The following is a 25,996-nucleotide window of genomic DNA, read 5'->3' on the forward strand; positions in this document are numbered from 1 at the left end:
CATAAGAGCAAGCAAAGTGGAATGTTCTTCACTTGTACCAAAAGCTTTCAGCTTTCAGAGAAAACTAGAGCCTCTGTGAACTGCATGGAAAAAAATACAGAGAGCACATAAATTATTGAAAACAAGATCTGTCAATAAAACAACTCTGGTACCAAATAAAGACCACTGCAGCTGTGTAATGCAAAATACTTATTTGATAAAAAATGTGCAATCTCAGATTTCTTAAAAAAAGAACTTGTGGTCAGGTTAACTTCATCCTGACAAGCTTCAGATCAGAACAAGTAATCATCTGCTTAACTTGATGGTAGACCTTTGCCATCCCAAAGCCATGCTTTAACCCAACGTGAAAACACAAAGCCAGTATGAACTTCATGGTGGGTTCTCAGTTAATTCAACAGAAAATCTTTCTCATGGTTGTTTTTTTTTTTTTTTTTTTGGTTTGTTTGTTTGTTTCTATGATTGGTCTCAATCAGAATCAATGCTACTGAGTCAAACATTAATGCAGGTTCTTCACTGTGGTCTCTTCTTTCCTAACTTTTTGAAATTTTTTTCCAGGGAATACTTTAGAAAGATAAAGTGAACCAATGCCAAAATAGCAAGCAATTATCTTCACCAAAATCTCAGCTTACTTTGACTAAGGATTACATCGCAGTGAGGTGCAAGGCTGCTTTCAGATTTACCCCAGAAAGTTCACGGATGAAAGCCAGGGTTGAGTTAGCTGGCACTGTGCCACCTCACTTACACAGCACTGAGTGAGAGCCGCTTCCACAGCATCCTATTAGTGTGCTCAAGCAGCCAGGTGATGAGAGAAACACAGCCAGCAGCTTAATGGACAGAGCAGGAGCAGAAGAGCAGAAGATATCGCTTTGCTCAAACATGCTTTTTAACCATTTCTGTCTTCAAATTTCTTCCTTTTTGTTCCCTATGGTAACATAACCATTTTGGGAAACAAGATAATCTGAAACTCGACAGGCAAATACCCACTGTTCTGCTGATGCTCAGCATTTTTATATGCAATCAAACTGTCTGCCAACAATATATAACCAAGGCCATCACTAATGTCTGAGGAAGCAGGAGACCTTTGCTGACTATACCAATACTTTCCTCTTTCCAGGTCTCCATATTCAGTGGCTCAATGTCAGAGGTTGTTGATTTCTTCTTCTTTTGTCTGTCAGGGTAAAGGTTTACTTATGAGATCAACCAGAAAAGTTACCTTGACTGCCACCTGCCAATAGAGAATTTCACAGGTAAATAAAGATGAAAATCACACAGTAGTTGGGAACTGCCCTTTAATTGATTTTTCTATCTAGGCAGTTCACCCTAGGAAGACACATAAATGCATTTTTGGTAGCAAATGAAACTGGAATGGGCTGTTGGACTCAATGAGTTTGATTTGGTTGATTCAGTTTTGTGAAAAGCGCATGTGTGCGCACAGCCCCTGCAAGAGAACCCTGTCTAAACACATGCAAGCAGCTACCCTCCACCTTTCCCTTAGCTCCTGCTTTTACCCAATCCCACACCATTTGCTTTTCCTCTATTCTTCAAGAATTGCTGGTAACAATTGCACTTTTCAGTTCTTAAGTAGAGCCGTGTGTGTGCCACGTGTATGCTGGCAAATTACAAAGTACTTGGCAAATGAATAATTCTGTGGTTATCTTCATGTTACCAGTGAAGAAACTACTATAGGAGGGGAACACTAGAGGATGGTATTTTACTTGCAAGATTGTTCATCTCTCAGTTATCCCATCTGTAATAACTGCTATAAATGATAAAAGACAACTTTTTTTTTCACTAAAATATTTTCAGGAACTCAGAAAAATATCTATGTATGGTTATATAGAAAGACCAAAATGAATAGACAAAATAATAAATATGATTTTTAGATTAAAAATCCTAAAAGTCTCTGGGTTGATCAAAAGATTTATTCTAAGTATTTAGAAACATTTTCTTCAATCCTGACCTAATTTCCTTCTACTTCTTTTTTTTAACATATTAGTGCTGCCTTATGAAACAATCATCAGCCAGTTTATGTATATGATGTATCCAGGAACTGCAGAAGAGGATAGCTGTTATGTGCAATGTGCTTCATTTAGTTTAATGCTACTGAAAGTATAAACAACAAAGCAAAACAGCAAGCTGGAGACTGATGATCAGCAGAATGTGTTACTGCCATTATTAGTCAAACCGTTCGCCTTTTTCTGTTGCCCAATACCATGAATTTTTCTTGAACAATTCAACACACCTGGACCCAGTTAGGAAGAAAAATATAAAGCACCTCCCAAGTACTACAATTATGTTTGTTCTGGCAATTTCTGCATCTGCATTTGAGTGGCAATTGGCTTCTGGTGTGAAAATTCATGCCAAAAGTAATGGGGTTTTTTTTGTTGTTTTTTGCATACAGCATATGAAGCTTTTTTTCCACCAAGTAGTATGCTTCTGGTAAGGCAGCTGTCAGACTTAAATTTCTTCTGGTGTTACCAAGGTGTTATCACTGCTTCTAAAAGAAGAGAGCAGCTGAACCATGATCACAAGTCAGCAAAAAGGCTTTAAATGTGGTCAGAAATACTTGCTGTTAGAGGCTTCTATCAGGAAAAATTTGTGATGTAAATGTGATGGCCTTGGGCAGCCTCAAGTCCAGCAGGTAGAGACAGGAAGGGGATTTACTGAAATGTGAAGGAAGGAAAATTTTCAATTTGGAAGGGTTTGCAGACTGAGGCTGCGCCTGAGAAGGTGAACCGGTGCCTCCTACTGCATGTAGCATTACTTCCAGCTGCTATGTGTGATTTTGTGGTGACAAAGCCAAGGCCACAAACACAAAAGAATTTCCACACAAACAGCTTTCAAAGCACACAATGATATTCTTTTCAGAATATTTGCATGGTTTCTGTTTCCTCTTAAATTTAAAGCACTTCTGGAGACAGTTTTCAGGCCTCGTTCATAATGCTGTCATATTATCAAGGTCAATCCAAAGCATTTCCTCAGTAAAACTCATTAGAAAATGAAAGTAAATTGCCACGAGGTGTTCATTCTGTTCTCATTTTCCAAAAGCTGAGAGTAATAAATGATCTTTGGAAGGGACACAGTATACAGCCCCCTCTGCCCAATCGCCCACCTTCCAGCTGGTGACATTGAGCCTGGGGCACTTTGGTGACATGTCACATAACAGCTGCACATTGGTTAAAATCTGTCTGGTTAAAACAGAACAAGTATGTTGTTTTGTTGTCCTTCCTCCCAGGCCCACAAAAACTCTGCTTTATGGTTAACTTAATGGAAATGCACTTGTGGGAGGTAGCCTGAAACGGACTGGATGGTCCTAGAATGATCTGGAATTCCAGGGGAGGGAGGTCATAGTATCACAGAATCATTGAGTTGGAAAAGATCTCCAAGGTCATCTAGTCCAACCATCTACCTACCACCAATACTGCCCACTAAACCATGTTCCCAGGTACTGCTTCTACACAGTTCTTGAACACTGCCAAGGACAGTGACTCCACCACCTCTCTGGGCAGCTCATTCCAGTGCCCAACCTCTCTTTTGGAGAAATTTTTCATGCCTGCTGAGATCTGGCTGAGAACATCCGCATCCAAAGGTGGGAGAAAGCTCATAAGAACAAATTAGAGCTCTAGAAATGGTAGAATGTTCAGTCTGGAGAAGAAACCAAGTCTTCAAACCGTAAATGAAATAGTCCCTTCATGTTCAGAATCTGGGCCAGCCAGTCCCGAGATGTTATGAGTTAAAGGGGGGTCTGAAAAACACCTTGGAGATTTTAGGACCTTGGAGATTTTAGGTTCAGGGCCAAAACCAGCATGTGTGGCCTAGATGTGGATGGCAGAATTACCAGAAGAAAGACCTGGTCAGCTCAGCTCAGGAATAATGTTTGTTTTTCACCAAAACATTTACTATAGCCTCTCTCCTGTGGGAGAAACAGAGCTGGGGCAGGAACTGATGTGGGCTGAGGGGATGCTAAGCCACAGTGTGACATTTGTGTTCACATAAAGAATCTAGCAGAGTTCTGCAGCTGGCTTAAGAAAAGGAGTAGCAACAGTAAGTGGGTACACTGCCATCGTTTCCAAGTAATTTCAGTGACTTCCTAAGACCCCTGCAGAGGTGGTTTGTGCGTTGCTCCTTTGCAGATGTTTTCTGATGTGTGCAAAGCATTCTGTGCTACAGAAGTAGGAAGTCGTATTTTTTTTCTTAGCAAACTAGTCTTTTTCAGACCTCTTGTTTGTCCTTTTATTCATGCTTCAGTGGACACAAGAGGCATCTTAAATAGCTTCCAGGGGCGTAAGATCTGTGTGAAGGGCACCCAAGTTATGTTGTCTGTCCCTAGCTGCATGGCTCAATTATCTTAGTCAACATTTTTAGAAAATGCCATTTTTGGTAGACCTTCAGCAAAAAAAGCTGTTTGGAAACTTGTGACACAGCGTGTTTGGAGGCAGCCATAGAACAGAGAAGGCTGTACAACTGCTCTGTCTGTATGGAATTTTCTAAGAGCTTCACAAACTAGGAAAGGGATTTGATGTCTCCAGGCTTCTCTTGTGCAAATATGTGCATGCATTACATTTAAATTTTGTTTGCCATTCAGAGTAGATACACCAAAACATTAGTGAATCCAGTCTCAAAAAGAGATTGCTTAGACACTAATGTTTAGCCTTTTCTCTCTCTCTCTCTTTTTTTTTTTTTTTTTTTTTTTACTCCTGAACTTTTTCTTTAAATCCTGGGTTGGAAAAATAAGCCAGTAATGTTCACTTTAAAAAAATTGGCACAGGTAGAGGACAGTTTGGGAGTCTTAAAGCAGAGCTTGGCCTCAGCTCTGTTCCAGACCCCTTAATATTGCCATTGACTGAGGTAGTTTTAATAGGCTTAAAAAAAAAAAAAAAAAGTACAAGAAAGGGATGTTTTGATCAATGCACTATCTTTAATTCAGTATTCATCCCAATTGATTTTCACTTCCAAGTCTCACTTCTGTATGAAACACAGCATTGTGCTAAGGAAGTTGTGGGGAAACTTGTAGGTGTTGGCAGCTGGAGTGAGGGGAAACTGTGGTTTTTAGATTAGGGGAAGGTGTGGGAATCAGCTCTTCAGCTGGCGGTCAGAGCAGCAGAGCTTGTACATGTTTTTGTGCGCATTTTTGTTGCCAGTGCTTTGGAGTTATCACCCAGAGGAGGGGAGCAGGATGCAAAGGCAGCCACTGACTCCAGCCCCACCAGGTCCCACGGAGCTGCATCAGGAGGAGGTTCCTGTGCTGAGCCCCATCCTGAAGCACTGAGCAGGCAGGAGGAACCATGAGAGCTAATACAAATTCTCTGGAGCAAATTGCTTTGTGGGAGGTGATTTCCAGCCTGACTCCATGACAAGAAAGGCCTTTGGCCTGGCCGCACCTTCAGCCAGGTCTTCAGCAATGTGCAAATGCTCTGGGCAGGACAGTGCCTTGCATGGGCCTCACTTCCTACAACCCAAATTCATACTGAGCTATAACCATGTCGAGATCTGCTTCATTTCCAGGCTGCTTTGATTTTCCACTCCTAACTGAGACCCCCTGCCTGGACTTTGCTCACTGCCCACAGCAGTGATGGCACCATGCCTTACCCACATTTCCAAGCTGCTCCACAGTGCTCCCCTGCCCCTAAGTGAAGGCAAAGAATTTCCAGGTGCCATCCCAGCCCCATGCCCGGGGAAAAGAAATCCCCTTTCCCAGCTGGGACATCTCTGTTTACAAGGCTGCCAAGCTCCTAAGAACTGCAGCTCTCGGGCAAGCACATTTCCAGATCTTTTCTGCGGCTGTGCTGTATACTCTGCAATTCAGTCTCATGAGATATGCAGGGCTTTCCATGGCAACCACAGAGATAGCTTTCTTCTTAAAGAAACAGTGAACAATAGAAAATGAAAAGTTTAAAAAACAACCAGTTTAAGGACATCAGGAAGCCTATGAAAACAAACCCCACTCCCAGGAACACGGCTCTGTCCCTGCATGTCACAAACATGTGACAGATGGTTTCTGTGGTCCTGGACAACTGCAGAAAAAGGCAAACTGAAAGCAGGAGGAACCAAGTAAACATGCTTGTGCCTCTCTTGTCTCTGCACCTCCTTACCTTGTAAGGTACCTTGAGCTGAGCCCATCCCAGTCCCTTGCCAGCGTCCTGGGCTCTGCTTTTAAGAACCGTTTACACACATTCCACCAAAACTATGGTTTGTTTGTGCTTCACGATTGCCCAAATACCAAAACAGATTGGCATCTTCATCACAAACCCAAGCAAATCTCCATCTCTTCTCTCCTTTCACTATCAATAATCTCCATTTCTCTCTATTGCCTTCAGAGCTCACTGTTTGTGTGAAGCTCAACAATCTTATCTCAGTCACATCATTGGCTTTCATTGCAATCTCAGAATCATTTATAAAGGTCTGTGTAGCACTTTGCACTTTGCAACTCTGCTTTTTTCGTTAGAGATCCTTTGGGAAGGCATCTCTACTTTGGGGTTTGGTGATCAAGGGTAAGAGCAATAACTCCTGAATGATTCTTCTGCCTGCTATACAAGCTAGATATCATTACAGCTGCAATGGAGAAAAGAAGTGCTGACAAATCAGAGGGAAATTCAGAAAAGGACAGCAACAAAAAGTGACTAAAAATGACTAATTTAAGATTACTGAAAGCTCTAAATATTCTCCCCAAGAAAGAATGTAGAAAGGTTTGAGGAGTTTTCTAAGTCTACAAAGGTCTAAGGAGGGCAAAAAGGAGGAAAGTATTCAGAGTGCAGCTTGAAAAGCAAGCAGACGTTTGAGCATGATATTAAGAAACAACACCCTAAGAGAAACTTTCCTCCTACTAATTTCTAGCAGCTTGAAGAGTTATCACGATGGCAGGCAACAGAAAAGTCCGTAATGATGTGTTTCCTTATTACAAGTTTAAGGATGTGATTTTGAGATGCTGTCTCTTGCTAACCAGAAGAGAATCACAGCAAAGCCTTCTAGGATGGCACGTCTTCGACTTCTCTAATATGAAGTACGTTTCTATCTGTAAAATATAACGCCAATTGACTGAATGATGTGAATTACCACTCACATGCTACTGGAGCAGAGTACCTCCTCTTTCATGTGACACTGTGCTGTGCTGCAACTCAGTGCTTGCTTCCTCCAGGGAAACTCAGGAATGAGACTCCTATGCCTGAAGTAATTTATCCTCACCAGTGAGAGATGACACTTCACCTGGCTGGCTTTTGAGAGCGCTCTGCCCAAGTCCCAGCTCTCCATACCTACCCACATGGTATGAAGAGCTTGAGTATCTAAAACAAGATTTGCCACAGCTACATTCCTCCTTAAGGTAACTGCTCTGAATGCACAGTAACAGTCACCTATATCCATAGATGCAGAGGATATGGACCTAAAATAGTCTTGACTGTACACCTAGAAATGAAATCTCAAGCTCTTCAGGATGCACTCTTACCAGAATGAGACCCTAAATTTCCAAATTTGGGGCAAAGAATTACCCTCCCTGCATGTTTTATCTTCGTAACATGGATGTTCTCTTTTCAGGAGGTAATCAGATAATCATTTTTTTACTCCAGTCAGTGGATGCAGTCGCAGGATGAAGCAAGTTGCACCATTTATTCCACATCACATTAAAACTGGGATCAGGAGCTGTAGCAGAGCCCTGGCATCCCAGCTGCCAAATACAAGCTGTAACCACAAAACTATCCTTCCTTCCTCCCACAGCTCCTCTGTGCTTCAATGAGGGAGGGAAAAAAGCAGTAAGTGCTTCTAAACGGAAAATGAACTCGGTAGCAAAAGAAATCTTGTTTCCAAGTTTTAAACTGAAAGGACAAGACAAGGAAGAAGGTAAATCTACAAAAAACAGATAATCTGGAGTGTTCTGCTAACTGAAATATCTTATAATCTTTATAAGACAAGTGTTTTCCAGCTAGAATAGTTTTTCATTCTTACAAAATATCTGTAGTGAGAACCACAATAAATTGTTGCAGCTCCTTTGAAGTCCATTGAATCTTATGCAAGCTGGGCAGGCTGAGAAGCAGCTCTGGAAAAGATTCTCTTCATTTGAATATTAAGAGGGCTAATAAAAGAACGAGGATATGGCAACTTCTGGAGGTTTTTCTTTAGTTGCCAAGGGACAATTTGGAAGCTAGCATGGTTTTAAATAGCATTCTTCACTCTAGTTCGTTAGGCATACTTACAGAACAAGCTGCAAAGAGCATCTCCTGCTGTTTCACAGATTAATTACCCAATGTTTGTATGAAGTGCTGTGTCAGTGCTAAGTGTTATCACTTCCAGTAGCACCGCTCTGCAATGAATGTGAGCTTTGAGAGGAATAGCTGCACTTCTGCAGTAACTCCATGTTTCTCAAAATTCTGACAATAACATCCTGCCCCCTGCTCCAGCAAGTGGCGTTTCTCCATAAGGCTGGAGATCTGGATGCTTGGTACAGGCACCCATATGGTTGTTAGGCTTCCATGTACACCAACAGGCTGCATACCATTTATCCAGGGACAGATACACTAATTCCTGAGTCTCTATTTTGGGACCAGTGCTCTTTAACATCTTTATCAATGACATCAATGACGGAATTGAGTGCACCCTCAGCAAGTTTGCTGATGACACCAAGCTGAGTGGCACAGTTGACACAGTAGAAGGAAAGGATGCCATTCAGAGGGACCTTGACAGGCTGGAAAGGTGGGCCCAGGTGAACATGATGAGGTTCAACACGGCAAAGTGCAGAGTTTTGCACTTGGGCCGGAGGAATCCCAGGCATCCATACAGACTGGAAGGAGCAGTCCTTGAGAGCAGCCCTGCGGAGAAGGACCTGGGGGTCCTGATGGAGGAAAAACTGAACATGAGCCAGCAGTGTGCTCCTGCAGCTCGGAAGGCAAATGGTGTCCTGGGCTCCATCCAAAGAGGGGTGGCCATCAGGGACAGGGAGGTGATTGTCCCCCTCTACTCTGCTCTTGTGAGGCCCCATCTGGAGTCCTGTGTACAGGTCTGGAGCCCCTACTACAGAAAAGATGGAGAGGGTCCAGAGGAGCGCAACGAAGATGATCAGGGCCTGGAGCACCTCCCTTATGAAGACAGGCTGAGGGAGCTGGACTTGCTCAGCCTGGAGGAGAGAAGGCTGAGGGGTGACCTCATTGCAGCCTTTCAGTACATAAAGGGAGCCTACGAACATGAGGAGAATCAACTCTTGGAAAAGGTTGATAACTGCAGGACAGGGGGAAATGGTTTTAAGTTGAGGGAGGGGAGATTTAGGTAGGATGTGAGGGGGAAATTCTTTACAGAGAGAGTGGTGAGGTGCTGGAACAGGCTGCCCAGAGAGGCTGTGGATGCCCCGTCCCTGGAGGTGTTCAAGGCGAGACTGGATGGGGCCCTGGGCAGCCTGGTCTAGTATTGAATGGGGAGGTTGGTGGTCCTGCATGTGGCAGGGGGTTGGAGATTCATGATCCTCGAGGTCCCTTCCAACCCAGGCCATTCTGTGATTCTATGATTCTGTGATACTGTGGTTGTCTGGGTTAGGTACACACAGTGCTTTTGTCCTTTCACCTTCTATCTCCTGTGTAATTGGATCCTATGTAATCATCTGCATGGGTTTTATACAGCCAAGCACTAAAATACTGCTATATCCAGTGATGAATGTATAAATTCTGCCATGGCTATGGCTCCCTGGAAAATATCCCTAATGCCTGAAAGCACTGAAAGCACAGAAAGTGGAATTTTGCTGTATTTGCTTCTCAGTGCCCTGCAGTGCCTAATGAGAACCACAGCAAAGAGTAATTTTCATTTTTCCCCACAGTCCTTGGGACTATGTGATCTTTTTCTGCAGAAGTCTCTATGTGTGTTCATACAGTGAGAAGACATAAAAAGTCTTTTCTCTCCTTGGCTGTTTTACTCTAAATCCAGCCATCATCACATCCTACACTCGAGGGACATGATCTGTGGTCTACTTGCATGTTCCCCTTTCTGCAGCCACCCTGAGCTCCTATTTGCACTGATACCCCAGTAGGACCTCAGACAGTGCCACTCCACTTCTCCTTTGTCAGAGCATTATTTAAAAGAATCTCTTTGGCAGTTTTCTCTCTGCACATGCTATGAACCAGGCTGTGCACATTCATCATCATTTCCAAGATGCAGGGAAGTTGGTTATGGAACAGATCAGAATTGCTCTTTGTTTTCTCACCACCTTTATAGCAGAAGTCTGAGAGAAAGGAGGAAATAGTTCTGAGACCTGAGGTTCCTCTTTATGTTTCTGTGGGAATTTCCTATATAATGAATGTGCATTTTCCAAGGAAATGAGTTATTCACTCAACACTTCCGCTGGGAAAATCCTATGGAGAAGTAAGATGGGAAGGGAGCACTTGTATCTACCCATGCACAGAAAGTTTGTATTAATGAAAGGTCACAGCCTATTGCTGAAATACATGTGGAAATAAAATTACATCACTTTTATACTGTATGCTGAATGATTATATTCCTTAGAGGACCATTACAAAGAAAATGAAGCCAGACTTCTCTGAGGTGTGCAGCAAAAGAACAAGAGACACCTTGATGCAACATTGAAGCTGGCCCTGCTTTGCGAGACCTCTAGAGGTCTCTGCCAACTCCATCACCAAAAGTCAAAATAAATCAGCTGTCTCTGCAAAAGAGCATCAGCTCTTCAGAAATGCCCTGATGTGTCACACCTGCCATCCATCAGTCAGTGATGGTAAGAGATGCTATTTAGGGAGAACACACAGGCCAGATACTATTTGTAGATTTTTCCCTTAATACTTCCCCAACTTCTACATTCACTGGAATAGAAATATTTAACACATATCTGTTCCTGTCCCCTTTGGTTGATGTTCATGAACTGTTTCACTGTCTTCCATAGCAGCTACACCAGAAGTTCACTATGCCCTATGTAAAGCAATTTTTCTTCTGTATGTTTTTAAAAGTTCCTACACTTTCAGTGATTTCAGTGTTTACCCAGTATTTCCAGTACTGTGGGATTTCAGGTTTCAGTGATTACCCACGTAGTTCCAGTATTGTGGGATGCAGTCATTATCAGTTCTGCAGTCACACTGCTAACCATCTCTCTGCATTTGTAAATCCTGATCTGATTCCCCCTCAGATTTCTGTTTAGATAGAAAAGTCCCAGTGCCTCCTCATAATGCAGCTTCTCCAGGTTATATTGAGTGCCTGCCTGAGTAGCTTCCCTAACTCTTTGATGCCTTCAGTGTAGAAACCATGATCACAAACAAGACTTAGGAGTAAGAGCACCAAAAATGTAATAGCAAAATGACTCTTTGCCATGTTTGTAATATCCTTCTTGATGATGCCCAACATTTTATTGACTTTCTCAGTTTCAGAGAGCTGTCACTGATGGATCCAAGACATCTGTAACACTGCATTTATTTTTTGTTACAAAAATACATAGATACCAGAAGAAAAAGAAGCCATGTTAGTACACAGTGTGAAATCAAGACTTCACAGAACTACCCAACTTATTTTAAAATAATGAAGTAATAAGATAAAAAATTAAAAATTACTAGCTTGTGACTATAGTAAGAACAGTTTAGCTGCAAATTTTTGTGTCCCTGCCAAAAAGGACTTGGTGGTACTGGTGAATGGGAAGCTGAACATGAGCCAGCCATGTGCCCTCACAACCCAGAAAGTCAGCCATATCCTGGGCTGCATCTAAAGGAGCATGGCCAGCAGAGTGAGGGAGGTGATCCTGCCCCTCTGCTCTGCGCTGGTGAGACCTCATTTGGAGTACTGCATCCAGATGTGGAGTCCTCAGTACAGGGGAGACACTGACCTGTTGGAATGAGTCCACAGGAGTACCACAGAAATGATCCAAGGGATGGAACACCTCTCCTATGAGGACAGATTGAGAGAACTGTGGATGTTCAGCCTGGAGAAGAGAAAGTTCCAGGGAGAGCTGAGAACAGCCTTTCAGTATCTAAACTATAAGGAAGAAAGAACAGATTCTTTAGCAGGGACTGATGCGAGAGGACAAAGGGAAATGGTTTCAAACTAAGAGGGGAGATTTAGATTGGATATATGGAAAAGCTCTTTTACAGTGAGGGTGGAACAGGCTCCCAGAGATATGGTTGATACCCCATCCCTGGAGACTATCAAGGTGAGGCTGGATCAGGCCCTGGGCAACCTGACATAGCAGTGGATGTTGCTGTTTGTTGCAGGGGAGTTGGACTAGATGTCCTTTAATGGTCCCTTCCAACTCTAAGGATTCTATGATTCAAAGGCATGGTCTTTAACAACATTATCACGTATTACCTCTCAAGCAGTACATTTGTTCCATTATTCAGCTTATGTTTCCTTGCAGATTTCTATTTTTTTCACTGTACATTTTCCTTCAAAAAGTTTTCATACTTCACTTTCTTACAGTATTTAGAAGAAATTATACACTCACTGTAAAGATGCTTAAAGTATCAGCCTTAATGTGTAGCTTGTTAAAGCCATGTGCACTTTTTTACCTGGGCAACAGGGATATTCCTGTACACTGATCTGCAACATGGGCTATTTCTCATATTTGGTCACCATATATTTTTTTTCTTTTCAAGCTCAGTGGATAACTTGATGGACTTATTTCTCCCACATAGTTTATGGTTAGGTCGTGGTTGGACTTGATGATCTTTAAGGTCTTTTCCAACCTGAGTGATTCTTTGATTCTATAGACTAAAAGGTTGTCAAGAGTTAAATTTAAAGAAGATAGAAAACATCCTTGAGATGCACAGATCCACTCCAAGACTGTTCAAAAGGGGATGGTCTTCTGGACAAAAAAACAATGAGCGATAATTATAGACACCAAAAACAATATTAGAAATGTATTGCATTATTGCACATTGAATGGGAACACACGTAAAATGCCTAGGCTAATATTCAGAGAGTAGACAACTGTAGCAATACAGAGAAAAAAAGAGTAGGAAAAGCTTTATGGAGCAATATCTGTAGCAAAACTAAAGTAATATGTCTACCCTTCAGTGGTTATCATAGAATCATAGTATGGCTTGGGTTGGAAGGGACCTCAAAGGTCATCTAGTTACAACCTCCTGCCATGGGCAGGGCTGCCAGCCACTAGATAAGCCCTCGATCAGGCTGCCCAGGGCCTTATCTATCCTGGCCTTGAACATCTCCAGGGATGAGGCATTCTATCACACTAGCCTACTAGTGCAGGAGAAATTCACTCTCTGTGCCTGGCAACTACTGAGTTCTGAGCAGTTTAGGTTATGCCTAGTCTGGTTGTTTTAGAGACTTTTATTTTGCCGTGGCCTACAATTATGATACATTTACTCTAAAGAGATATTAGTGGCTTTTCTCATTGCTGTCTATCATTGCCATAAAACAGGAACATACACAACCTAAGGCAAAATTCTACTCAGCCTTGGACGATATATAAGTTACTATGGAGAAAGTTGTGTATGCAACTCATTTCAAAACCTGCCTCCAGGACCCGAAAACAAATTTAAAATGTTCTTATACTGATTTATCAACTTGCAGAATAAACATGAAGGTGTGTGAAGGGCAGAGTCATCCATCCTGTGACTCAAACATCTCTCAAGGTAGTCCTGGTGCAGCAAACCTGAAGGTTGGTCTGTCAGACCATGATGAAAAGGCACAGGAAAAAAATATGAAAATAAAATCATCCATGGTCTTCAGCATCAATAAGAACAGACAACTGTTGTATAAACCAATTTTCCTCCTCCCCTGAGAAAGTCCAGCTTACTTCTGCCCTGGCAGCGTGCAGTTGTGGCAGCAGCATTTCCTTCGTGCTGGTACATTTGAGCACTCAAAGCAAAGCCCTTGGGGTGGGAGCCCCTGAGGTCTCTAAATGTGTGCCCTGATTCCCGGTAAACTTCTTTGAAGTTGCCTTGGAGGGGAGTGACACTGTGATATGACAGCAAGGAAAATTTCACACCCAAGCTCCCCAAGAGACCAGAATAGAGGAGTTATCTGCGATTGCTGCTAATTATGTCTCTGATGACAAGAAGGAGCTCAGATAACACAGAGGCATTTAAATCCTTGATGAAGAATCACTTGTCTTTGGCAGAGTCTGAACTCCCAGTCTGAAGACTCACCTGACCCTCACCCGTGCCAAATACTGAACCTGGCTTTTGCCCAATGGGGCTAATGTCCCTCCAAAACTCCTTTTTTTTTTGAACAATCATGTCTTTGTTAAGCAACACACTTTTCTTTTTCATCCACCAAACAGCATTCACAGGCAAACACAGCATGCAAGCACTGATCCAATAAATCAGGCAGTACAAGAAAAGGAGCTAGGACCTAGATCTCCCCGACAGGCTGCAGTGAGGCCACCTGAAAGCAATTAGCTCCTGCCTGAGCAGGGATCCTGTCTCCTGTCTTTGAAATCATTGAGGCCAGGCCTGCCTGGGCTACCCTTATGGCAAATAGCTTTAAAAAAAAAAAAAGATTATAATAACCACATTAGCATACTGACACCATAAAACCATAAAATTAAATACATCCATCCTCAAGCTGTGAAGTTACTTGGAGCCACTGCACCAGCAAGGAGAGGAAATATTTATTTTTATATGATGTCATGATCAAGACCTGGAGTGGTTGTAGTGGGCGCTGCTGCTGCTGCCATGCGAGTCAACTGATTAAAACAAGATGATGTTTATCCAGAGCCAGCACTGAAACATGCTGTTTAAAGGGGAAGTTTCTTTACAGTGCAGTAGTACCTGAACTCCTCCTGAATGCATTTCCCTTTTTCCAGGACCCATTTGCTCTGCAGCTCAACATGGGACTCCGCTGGTCAGTGAGGACAAACTGACCCTAACATCTCTCCTTTTCTCTTCATTTAAGAAAATCCTAACTTCAAACAGGAAAGAAATTGAGTCTGGTTAGATTTTCAGAGGTGATGTGCTATTAGAGTATTCCTGTTTTCATTCCCAGTAAATGTAGGAGATTGTCAGTGAATGAAGATATCAAACAGGAGCATGAATAGTTACAAGGAAGGATCATGTTGGGACAGCAGCTTGTTGTGAAATTCAAACTAAGCTCAAGTGTATCTCAGGGACATCATGAGAAAAAGCTGAGAAATTTGGGACTTTTTAGCCTGGAGTGGAGAAGGCTCAAGGGATCTTGCTGATGTATACAAATACCTGGAGGAAGGTTGAAATGAAGACAGAGCCAGGCTCTTCTCCTTTCCAGGACAAGAGGCACTGGGAACAAGCAGGAACACAAAGTTGTGTATGACCATCAGGAAGCACTGTTGTGCTGAGCACTGGCACTGGATGCCCAGAGAACCTGTGGGGGTCTCGTCAATGGAGAACTCCGAAAGCTGCCTGGATGTGGTCCTGGGCTCCATGCTCTGAGTGTCCTGGCTTGAACAGAGGTTGGCCAGAAGGATCCAGAGGTGCCTTCTAACCTCAGCCATTCTGTGACATCAAAAATGTTAAGGTAGGCTTTGTAGTCTCGAGTACGAAAAGCACTAGAAAAGCTATTATACTTGAAGATCAAGACATGCAAGTGTCACAGCTTACACCTGGTGGACATCTGCTGCTACATCATTGGTGTTCCCTACTTCATCTCTTGGAATGAGGAAAGATCTAGCCAGCTCAGCTTCACGTACTTTTTTAAGCCCATGTCCTTCCTTTTTTTCAGTCTGTTTTTCATATGCATCTGAAAGTTTTTGGTATTCGTAACTGCAAGGAGAACAGAACAACAATTCAGAAGCACAACTCCATCTTGTATTTTCTGTTTGTTCTCTGTATTTCAGTGCCATTTCAGCAGTGGGACATGACAATGGCCATCCTAAAAGATACTTCAGCCTTGTTTTTCTTTTCTTGGAGAAACATATCTTGATTCAAGGGCTAACTACTGCATGGTAGAATCGGCAGTACTGCAAATAGCCTTTGCTCTATTTCCATCAGATTCATTCTGTTCTCATGAGGAAAACCATTTTTGTCTTCTATTAAACACCAGTCTGTGCTTTGCCATTTACAGGCATGCAAAAACAAGTGATGTTATTGCACAAGCCCATATCATACCCAGCTGTGGACACTGTTCTAGTTCATTTAGAAAAAACATACAGCACATCTGGCAAGACTGATATTCTTTTTATTAAAAACAATGAGCTATACTTTGGTCTGACTCCTGTTTTGCTAAAAATGTGCAGCTGTTAAAAATAATGCATGTGAGTATTAAATAGCGTTTTCTCTTTTCTAGTATGAGCACATACATGTGTAGAACTGGCAAACTGGCTATTACTTTTGCTTCTTTTTTTCTTTTTTTCTTTCTTTATTTTTTTATTTTTTATTTTTTTTTTGTATTTTAAAGACAAAAACAAATGGTTTTAGCTTGGGACAACACAAGTTGAACTTGGACAATTGGATGAATTTGTGAGTGAGAGAGAAGTTCTTTCTGCTGTGCTGTGAAGCGTGGCCAGATAGCCTTAGGCAGACTTGTCACAAAAACATGGAGAAAAACAACCCATTGTGCCTTAACTCAGTCATGTTTATCTGGCAAAATAACCTCCACCATATAAAATAACTGCTGACGCTGTTCTGTATTACCATACTGCAGACAATAGCCCTCAGAAGTCATGTCTGACACCAGGTGGTGGATGAGATAAGCAAAATGCTAGATGAAGACATCCCACATCTGCCTTAGAAACCTCACGACCCTGCTGCAGCACTTCCTGGCAGCAGCAGACTCCAAAATAAACCAGGCAGCACATGGGGAGAAGTTCTCCAAGATTGAGCAACACTCTGTGTCCACTGCAGTCACATACAGTGTCTTTGCCAGGTCACTGCAGTGCATCGTGACGTAAGAGAAGAAGCTTGGGTTACCTCTACCTCAGGACTGCTTTGCTCGTCAAATCCTCTTATTCTGATAGCTATGCTGCCAAAGTTACCTTTATGTTGGTATAATAAAACCAAGTCCTTGAGGATAACAGCCCTTACCCTTTGAAGACCAGATTTTTCCAGAAGAATAGTGCTGCTAGGTGCAGATTGCCTCTTTTACTCCCCTTTTTTATGGGCCACTATTTAATGTCATTGTTTGAAATAAAGTCTAAGACAACATTTGAGGCAAAATATTCCATAAAGGCAGGGTCTGGTGTTCCTACTGCCCTGTAATTCCCTGCCTTGAGCCATTATCAGAAAATGTATTGTTCTGCAGTCTGGACCAAATCATAGATCTAAACTGCAGAAATTTAACACAAAATTTCTGGTGAAAGTACCTTCTTTACCCAAGTGTAAGTAAGAAAGTGTAACTACTCCACATGTGAACCTCTTTAATTGGATTGCATCCTGTATTCAGATTAGATATTTTCTCCTCCTGTAATCTCATCACAATCAAATATTAAGTTAGATCTAACTTAAATGTCGATTCTATTAATTCTTTCTGCATAGTCCAACATAACGGAAACCTCACAATAACTTTATTACTATCATGGGCATATTCCTCACTGCTTAATTTCTTCTCATAGTTACTGCACATCCAGAAATCCCAGTCTCCCCCGGTTCTCTGCAGTGTTACCATGAGCCTGCAGTAAAAATACTGTGCTCAACAGAAGTGCAAAGCAAAATATCTAGGGCAGCTTAGAATAAATCAAACAGAAATAAGGCTTTGTTTGTCAGCTACATGCTTCTTTAAATTTGATTCTGAGGAGAAGAAAAAAAGCCTCAATGTTTAAAATCTTGCTCAGTCTGTTATCTGCCAGTTAGGTAAGCTCAGTACTGCAAGTATGTTGACAGAGAAACTAGGTCAAGTTTCTCTGAGATGTGAGCAAGGACTCAGATGTTATTCTGCATCACAGCAGTCTGTAGTACTTCCAGGCAGCGTAGAGGAGAGAGGACACAGAGGCAGAGCTGTTCTCCATGGGTACCACAGCAGACAGTGGTGGTGGCTGGGGAAAGTGTCTACAGACCTTTAATTTGCATTTCTTCCCTCCTCGTTGCCGGAAAACCAGCGACTGAGAACATGCCCGGAAGAGCTATTTTGCATCTAGCAAACAGCAATAGAAAATGAAGACTTTCAGTTGCTTTATTTTGGTTTCATATGTCACCTGTTTAATCCAGAAAATAAGCATAGTTTGCAAAGCACTGCAAAGCTCACAGCGAGGTGAAAATGAATTTCTTCAAAATGAATCAAGGCATGTAAGATGGGACACAGCCCAGACAAGGGCTACCTTCTCCATTGGAGACATGTGCTTTTCCTCTGACAGCCAGCAGACCTTTGTGAAGCCTTCTTGGCCTTGGGCTCATTCTGCACGGACATGGGCCAACCCTGAGGAGTGGCCCCCAACACATTCAGCATAATCAAAAACTCCTTCCTTTCACCTTGAACAGGAAGCTGAGTCAAGCTGAGTGCAGGAGAGGTACTGAGATATGATTGTGGAACAACCTGGTTCCAAACAAAGCACTCACCTCCAGGTTTCCACACATGGATCAGAGGGACAGTAAAAGGCACCAGTGCTGCTCCACAATCCCAACACAACTACCTGATTCTCCTTTTCTGATCTGCAGATGACACCAGAGTACAAGCAGCCAAGACATCAGGGCATGCCATACTGTGGCATGGGTGTCAGAAATGCTACCAATGCAAATTACACAGGGAATCATACCGTCATAGAATGGCCTGGGATTGAAGGGACCTTAAAAATTGTCTAATTTCAATCCCACTGCTGAAAGCCATGTTGCCATCTACTAGATCAGGTTGCCCAGGGTCGATGCAGCCTGGCCTTGAACACCTCCAGGGATGGGGCAGGGATAAGGGAACCTGAGCTAGAGGATATCAAGGGCTGGACCATGGTAATTAAAAGGTGGAGGAACAAACACTAACTGTCCGTTGGGCCAAAGAAGGGCACTGCCTCAGAGCTCTGTCGTTTCCAATCCATTTGAGATGACAACTGAAGGATCTGCTCTTACTTCAGCAGCTTGTTCATTCAGGACTTGCTGACCCAGCTATGCTGGTGATGTATTTCCAGTCAAAAGCATTTTCTTGACTCAAAACTCCTGACCAGAAAGCAGAATGAGCCTGTGAGCATGACCATCCTCTGTGCACATGGCACATGACTCACTTTCTTTACAGATCTCTTTCCCAGGATGAGAAGAAAAAAAAAGAATAAGGAAATACAGCAAGAAGAAACTCTCAGAAACAGAAAGAAAATAAACAAGCGCTGAAGATGTAAAAACAACTGCATGTTACAGACAACTCTACAAATCTTAATTACAATACTGTCATCTAAAGTTATTGTGAGGAAGCACTGTAAATACTGACACCAGCATGGTGTAATGCAAGTTACTGTATGCAAGAGGGTAGTGGATCTCAGCAGGCAGAAGGCTGCTATTAATAAGGTATCTGTCAGGCCACATTCAGACTGCAAACATCCTAGTGACCTGCAAAAAGCATCCAAGAGAGAGGGTAAATGAGCTTCTGAGCTTTGTGTCACTGCAACTTATATCCTGCTAGCAGCAGAGTTAAACTAAGCTGAGCGCCTCTGCCAAGCCCCATCTCCTGCCTGCAGAACTCACATGAGCAGCAGCCATGAAGCTATGAAAAGCCATATCTCACCCGTACTGTTGTTGGCTGTAATAAAGGCTTTGGCTCTGGTTTAGCTAGGCATTTATTTGGAAAGGAAGAGTGGGATTCATCCAAAGAGATGAAAGTAAGTAGTATCTAGAGGAGTGCATCTCAGCTCACCATTAAGTCTCCTGTATTAATGAAAGGAAAGGAACCGGTGATTGGAAGTAGTAGCACACCCATCCTATACTAGGCAGCAGATCTAGGTGAGCTTGGGGATTTGATGTCTCTGCACTGGTGATGCAGGGAGCCCACTCACAAGCTCAGGTACAGATAAGGAGGGGCTGATCCCCCACATGCTGGAATAAGCTTCAGTACTATTGCCCATGAAACCACAGACCTTTGCTCTGAAGAGATCCAGGTCACTAGATTTAAATCAAAGGCAGCAATGATCCAGGGGAATGGAAATATATTGCTAGATTTGTCTGTTTTCATAATTTCCTAATATCTCTGCCAGTTTAAGATTTTTCTTTATTCTATTGCTTGAAGCAGTGGGGTTTCCCTTCCTCTGCAGGGCCTGGAATGGGACACCCATCCAAAATCCAACATGTAAAGCAACTTGCTGAAAGAAAAATGGAAAAATATGGAGGGGAAAGAAAACACAGTACGGAAAAACAGCAAAATGAAACTGCCTCATCAGCCTTGTGCTTTTCATACTTGTGTTTGGAAAGAGAAATCCCCTGGTCAGTTTCAGAATGCTGAACAGATAGAAAGGGCTCTTTTTCCCCTACTCCTGAACTAAGTACAGATAAATGCCAGCTGTCCCTTATGTAAGTTCATGGTCTTAAAAAGGTGTCCCTTGTTGTTACAGCCTCTCCAAGGAGTCTGTGCAGAGCAAACTTGCACCAACTACTGTGATCCTTTGGGAACCACAGCGAGTGGAGAGAGAAGACCTCTGCTCTCATTAGAATGGCAGAATATGCTGCCTTTATCCCAAGAGGGGAAGGACTCTCTAGACACCTTTCCCACTCCTCAAAAGAGACAGCAGCTTTTCCTCCAACAATGCTGCCTTGTGGTTTGGACTGAAATCCTGCAACCTCCTCCTCCAGCAGCTGAGCAGACAAATCACAGGCCAGCCACTTTCTTCGTGTCTCCATTTTCCTCTTAGCAGAAGGGATAATAAAATTACCCAGCACTTGGGAATGCTGCAGCTTTATTTCATCAATATCTATAAGGAGCTTAGAGATCCTTAGCCATACGGGGCTTTGGAAACGCCAGTGGAAATGCTGTTGCTCTGCTTCGACTTTCAAAATTTCCCTATTGAATCCACTGATTCAAACAATTTGAGTTCTGAATTTTCTGACTCTGCAAATTCGAATCAGCTTTTCACTGTGATCCAAGGGGTGAAAACGTTCTCTTTGTCAGTGAGAGGAAACAAGGAGCAGCACTAGTCTCTCTGCATGCTGCATGAGTCAGCCACAGTCTATGCACCTGCTGTGACAGATCTGAATGCACTGAATGCACTTGAAGATGCTGGTTTTGCAAACAGATGGATTTTGCAAATCCTGTTAACGTTTTCGTGTGTAAAATCTTCCCAGCAGAAAAGGAGCATGTCCACGTGAGTATTGGATCCACTTACCCTTATAGATTTTGAAATAGTAGCTTCATTTTACTCAGACTGGAGATATAAATAGATTCATTGGAGAGTGAGCACCCTGCAGCGTGCTTGTGAGAATGGTGATTTTCAGGAAATTAAATTTTAAATTGGCTGCTCTAAGCTACAAGAGGGGGAAAGGAGGAAAGGTGTATGTCTCTACCAGCACATCAGCTCTGGAGGGCTCAGTTTAACCATACTCTGGCAAAATAACCAGCTTGGAGACAACGCGGGGTCTGTGTACATAAATGGCTTGTCGTGCTCTCTCTTGATTACAGGGCTTTATTCCAAAAAAGTTACTGGAATGTGTTGTTCTCACAACATTTAAGCAGCTTAGGCAGGGAAAACTGCATAACGCTTTTCCTACGTAAGCTCCAGTATTTGACGTGTACTGGACCCCTCTTGTTCCATGCATCTGCTCCATGCATCCTTTTGCATGGGAAGGGGACAGAGAAGTAAACAAGGAAGTTGAGTTTGATAAGAAGGGGAAAAAGGGCTTGGTGCTGGGAATGGAGGAGAGATGCAGAGGTTCAGCAGAAGCACAGCATGTATGTCAGCAGTTTTCATGCAAAGCTGCTGAGATTCTTCCATTCATCTACCAGCAGGACTGCCTTGGGGCAGGGCAGGAAAACCCAAATGTACCAGCTTTCCTGAATTGACTCCAAAATAAGCAATAAAGCAAGATAGAAATGGAGTGCTGCAAAAATTAACAATCTTCATCAGCCACAGCAAGAAATTCTGTCACCCAAAGTGGCCCCTCATGTCTAGGCAGTCTCAGTCAGTGGGCTTAAGTTTGGCCACGATTTGGGCGGCCAAGGTGGGAATTTCTGGAAGACTTGTGCTTTTATTCTTTACTTAAGGGATCTTCATACCTTTGTAGCTACTGAGAGTGACACTGCTGGGCACTAAAGCAGGAAGTTGCAGCTGGGTTTTGGTCTGACAAGGAGATAAGTAGATGTTGCTTTAGGTGTTAGTGTCCAACAGGCAGAGTCCACTTCTCAGATTCCACTGGGGAGATATAAAGCCCCAGTACTTCCCTGTATTTCTAGAAACCTGCTGTATACTGTAAAATCCTAACTGTTGTTACTGGAATTTATTATATGGGCAATTAGCGTAGGCAATCCCATTATTGCTAATGGGATTTATCTGACTAAATCTCACATGTGTTATTCTCCTAGAAAAACAAGCGATCAAGTTTTTGGCTTGGCCTAAGTTTCCAAAGATAAATGTGTTCCCTCATTTATTACCAACTGCACAGCTTGTGGCCATGTGGTTTGAGTATAAACAAGCTGAACAAATGTCTAGTAGGGAAAGGAATAAAATGTTAATGCAAATAATTGATTTGGTGATCTCTTTGCAGCCATTGAGACAGATATTTCATTGCGAGGGTTGCCTATGTCATATAGCGACTGTGAGATCAGCACTTAATGACTAGAAATTGTTTCTTTTCCTTCCCAATCATAAAAGCTGTGTGGATCTACCCAGAACATACTGAGAACTTCTAAATAGTTACGCAAGCAAATGTGTAAGCAGAACAGCCAGCCTAGGATGAATTTATTTCTGTGCACTACATGGAGCAGACCTTAGTGATAAAGATTAGGCAGAATGGGGCAGAGGACAAAGACCAAGGAGAAGAGCTGGCCTTTGAGCTGTCACCCCTCAGTAATACAAGGTCATGAGGTTATATCCATCCAGAAGGAGACAGATGGGGCAAAGCTTCAGTAAAAGTAAAGGAATAACATCATACACAGCTGCTGAGCGCACAGAGCAGCCCTCCCTTGCTGCTTGTTACATGTAGCTTCCACCCCCAAGCACAAATGTTAACCACATGAAGCTGCTGCAGCAAATCTCACCTGTGCAATACCCAAAACACTTCTGCAATAAATTCTTGCCCCCCAGAAAAGTTTGCTTTGAGATGTGGTTTCCTGGCTCAACCCTCGTGACTTTCTGCAACATTTCAAAGCTTGCTGAGCAAGGCTGCTCTTCATTCAAAGGGCCCAGTTTCTGAACTCTGCCTGTTAGCAACAGCTTTCAACACTGCACAGCTAGAGCTATTATTTTGCTTTTGACTACTTCTGGAACACTTTCTAGTCCTGAAAGATCTGACCTTTCACAAACACTCATGCTGATACAAGTGTTGAAGAAGTGCTGAATACTGTGATTGGGATTTTCAAACATGTGGAGGGTTAGGTGCATACTTCCTCATGTTTTTCAGAAAGAGAGGACAGTTCTGCAGACAGCATCTGACAAGGATGCTCTCAGGCATGCTGAGAACTGACCTGTGTGAGTATGCTTACATCCCTACTCATCACATGGCCTGGGGCAAGATGTGTAGGGTTTGTGCCAAAATCATGCAGAGGTTCTTGTTCTCATTCTGCAAGAAAGAAAACCTCAGAAAGGAACTAGTTATAGGTGTGGATAAACATTCACCTGGTATTGAAAAGAAATGCACAGAGGCATTTAGATTTGGCTTCTATCTGGTAGTGATGATCCAAGTATTGGTGCTGAAAGCAGAACTCAAAAACCTAATCTGTCCCTATTGCATTATGTCTTAACTGCTGAAGTAGAAAGCCTGTTTCCTTGTCCTGGGTCCGTGTAACCAGGGCTGTTGGGCTGATGGGCTTTGTTAGTGCCAATACTTTGGCTCATCAGGTGGACAGTCACCTCAGCAATGAGCAGGGAAGTATGGACAAAGGAACCCAAGCATCCTTCATGGTCTGTCTTATCATCCTTCTGCTAATGCTCATGAGTGTACGAGCCAAACTCAAGGTGTCACTTTGAAGCAGTGCTGTCATACAACCTAGACGTAAAAAACAATGCTTGGGTCAAAGGCAAAATCAGCATTGGTAAATAAAACAAGACAGGACACTTTGGTTCCAGAGGGCCATGGAAATGATCACAGTGTTGGAATATCTCTTGCACAGAGAAAGGCTGAAAGTGCTGGAGGTTTCTAGCCAGGAGAAGAAAAGGCTTCTTGGAGACAATATAGAAGTCTTTCAATACTTAAAGGGAGCTTATAGGAAACATGGGAAGTGAGGAAGTGACTTTTTACTGAAGTCTGTAGTGTTAGAACACGGGGTACTGCTTTTAAACTAAAAAAATGTATGTTTAGATATAAGGAAGATAGAAGGAAGAAATTACTTCCTATGCAGGTGGTGAGGCATGGAAAAGGTTGCCCATAGAAGCTGTGGATGCTCCACCTCTGTAGTGCTCAAGTTCAGATTGGACGGGACTTTGGATTACCTTATCTAATGAATTATGTCTCTGCTTATGGCAAGGGAGAAGGCTTGAGGATCTTTAAAGGTCCCTTCCAATCGAAACCATTCTAAGATTTACATGTCTGGATGAGGTACTATGAGATATGATTTAGTAGCTTAGTGGGTAGTAATGGTGATAGGAAGACAGTTGGACTAGATTATCTTGTAGGTCCTTTCCAACCTTGTAATTCTATGATTCTATGTTCTTAAGTGCAAAGAGTGATGTAGCTTGTGTCCATTGAGCTCTGCACCTCCAAACCAGAATAGCCACCTCATTGCTACCCGGTGGCCCCTGCTCTCCTCTGTGAAAGCTGTGCCACTAGACCTTGGGCAATGCTGGTTGGGTCACATCAAAGCCCTTCAAGTGAGCATGCTAATTAATAACTGATTAGGAAGAATGTCTTGCTTGTGCCCTGGCCCTGAGTGGCTTTCTAAGTGTAGCTAAAGGGCCTGACTCAGGAATCGCATCCAAAACTCAATTTTCTCAGCACTGTGAGTTGTGCTGAGCATGTTAGTCTAAACTGGGAATTCCCAGTGGGGTCAAAATTGCCCCGCAGTTAGTGAGAGTCTAGAGACTGCGTACTGTCCCATTTACAGCCTATTTCCACTGGGCAGGCAGAAAGCCCAGATGGCTGGTTTTGATACAAAACATGTTTTCCCTATTTTTGTCACTCCCTCTCTGCCACTCGTATGTTTGCTTCACCCAGCAGTGACTCCTTGCTCACTGCAGTCACACAGATGTAATGAGACATCCATAAATGCAGTACTTAACACCTGAGTTTGATCCTATGCAGTATCACAGAGCAGTACCAATCAGTAAAATAAAACTGGGTAGTAAAGGAATTTGATAGAAATGTTCACTAAGTCCATCTTCAGAAAACAGGAAAAAATAACCTGCAAATGTCACTTTATTTTATATTTAATTGATACAACTGTAGGTGGACGTGAAAAAAAAATTGTAGGTCCTGCTGAATTAATTTTGGAGGCAACTGATGATGCCACGTTACATTATAAATAATGTCTGTCTAAAGCAGTTGAATTCATTCTTACAAAGTGTTTCTTTTTTTCCTTAAAATCCTGGTGCCATGCTCAACGAAATGACAGAACTCCTACTCCCTTCAGTAGGTTTTGGATCAGTCCCTGCAGGATAAGCCCACATGAGCTTTACAGAGCAAGCACTTGTTAAGACAGCAGCAACAGATTAATGAGGCCATTTCTGTGACCAAGTATTTGCTGACAGGGGTTAAGTTTGCATGGCCAAGCACTAACAGACTTAAGTCATCATCTTAATAGCCTGTACATTCATTACATTGAAAGTAAAATGAGCACATCTCAGGGCCTAGAGTTGCAAATGATTAATGCAGGAAAGATAACATGTAAAGTGAAGAAACTATATGAAGAGTATGTGAGTGTCATTCAGAGTCATCTTCAAAGCTTGGGAGTCTGTGATTCCAATGAGGTGGCAATGAGGTGATTCCAGTGATGTCTATTTGAGCACTGGTATCAATGTTCACACAGAAATACTATTCCTTTTCACTACAGTATGAGCTGACCATGCACGATGGACAGCAGAGCATGATCTGTAGGGCCAGTTTGA

The 25,996-nt window shown here is 42.6% G+C and overlaps 1 protein-coding gene across 1 annotated transcript in view; it reads left to right on the forward strand.

Annotated features, from left to right (window-relative positions):
• The first annotated feature begins 20,682 nt into the window (after positions 1–20,682).
• ASAP1 (ArfGAP with SH3 domain, ankyrin repeat and PH domain 1) overlaps positions 20,683–25,996 on the forward strand; it is a 168,322-nt gene continuing 163,008 nt past the window's right edge. The window contains exon 1 of the mRNA XM_048939832.1: positions 20,683–21,106. The gene's annotated coding sequence lies outside the window, so the exon portion shown is untranslated. The remainder of the gene's footprint in view (positions 21,107–25,996) is intronic.

This window comes from Lagopus muta, chromosome 3 (genome assembly GCF_023343835.1).
Source record: "Lagopus muta isolate bLagMut1 chromosome 3, bLagMut1 primary, whole genome shotgun sequence".
In the NCBI taxonomy this organism is placed as follows: Eukaryota; Metazoa; Chordata; class Aves; order Galliformes; family Phasianidae; genus Lagopus; species Lagopus muta.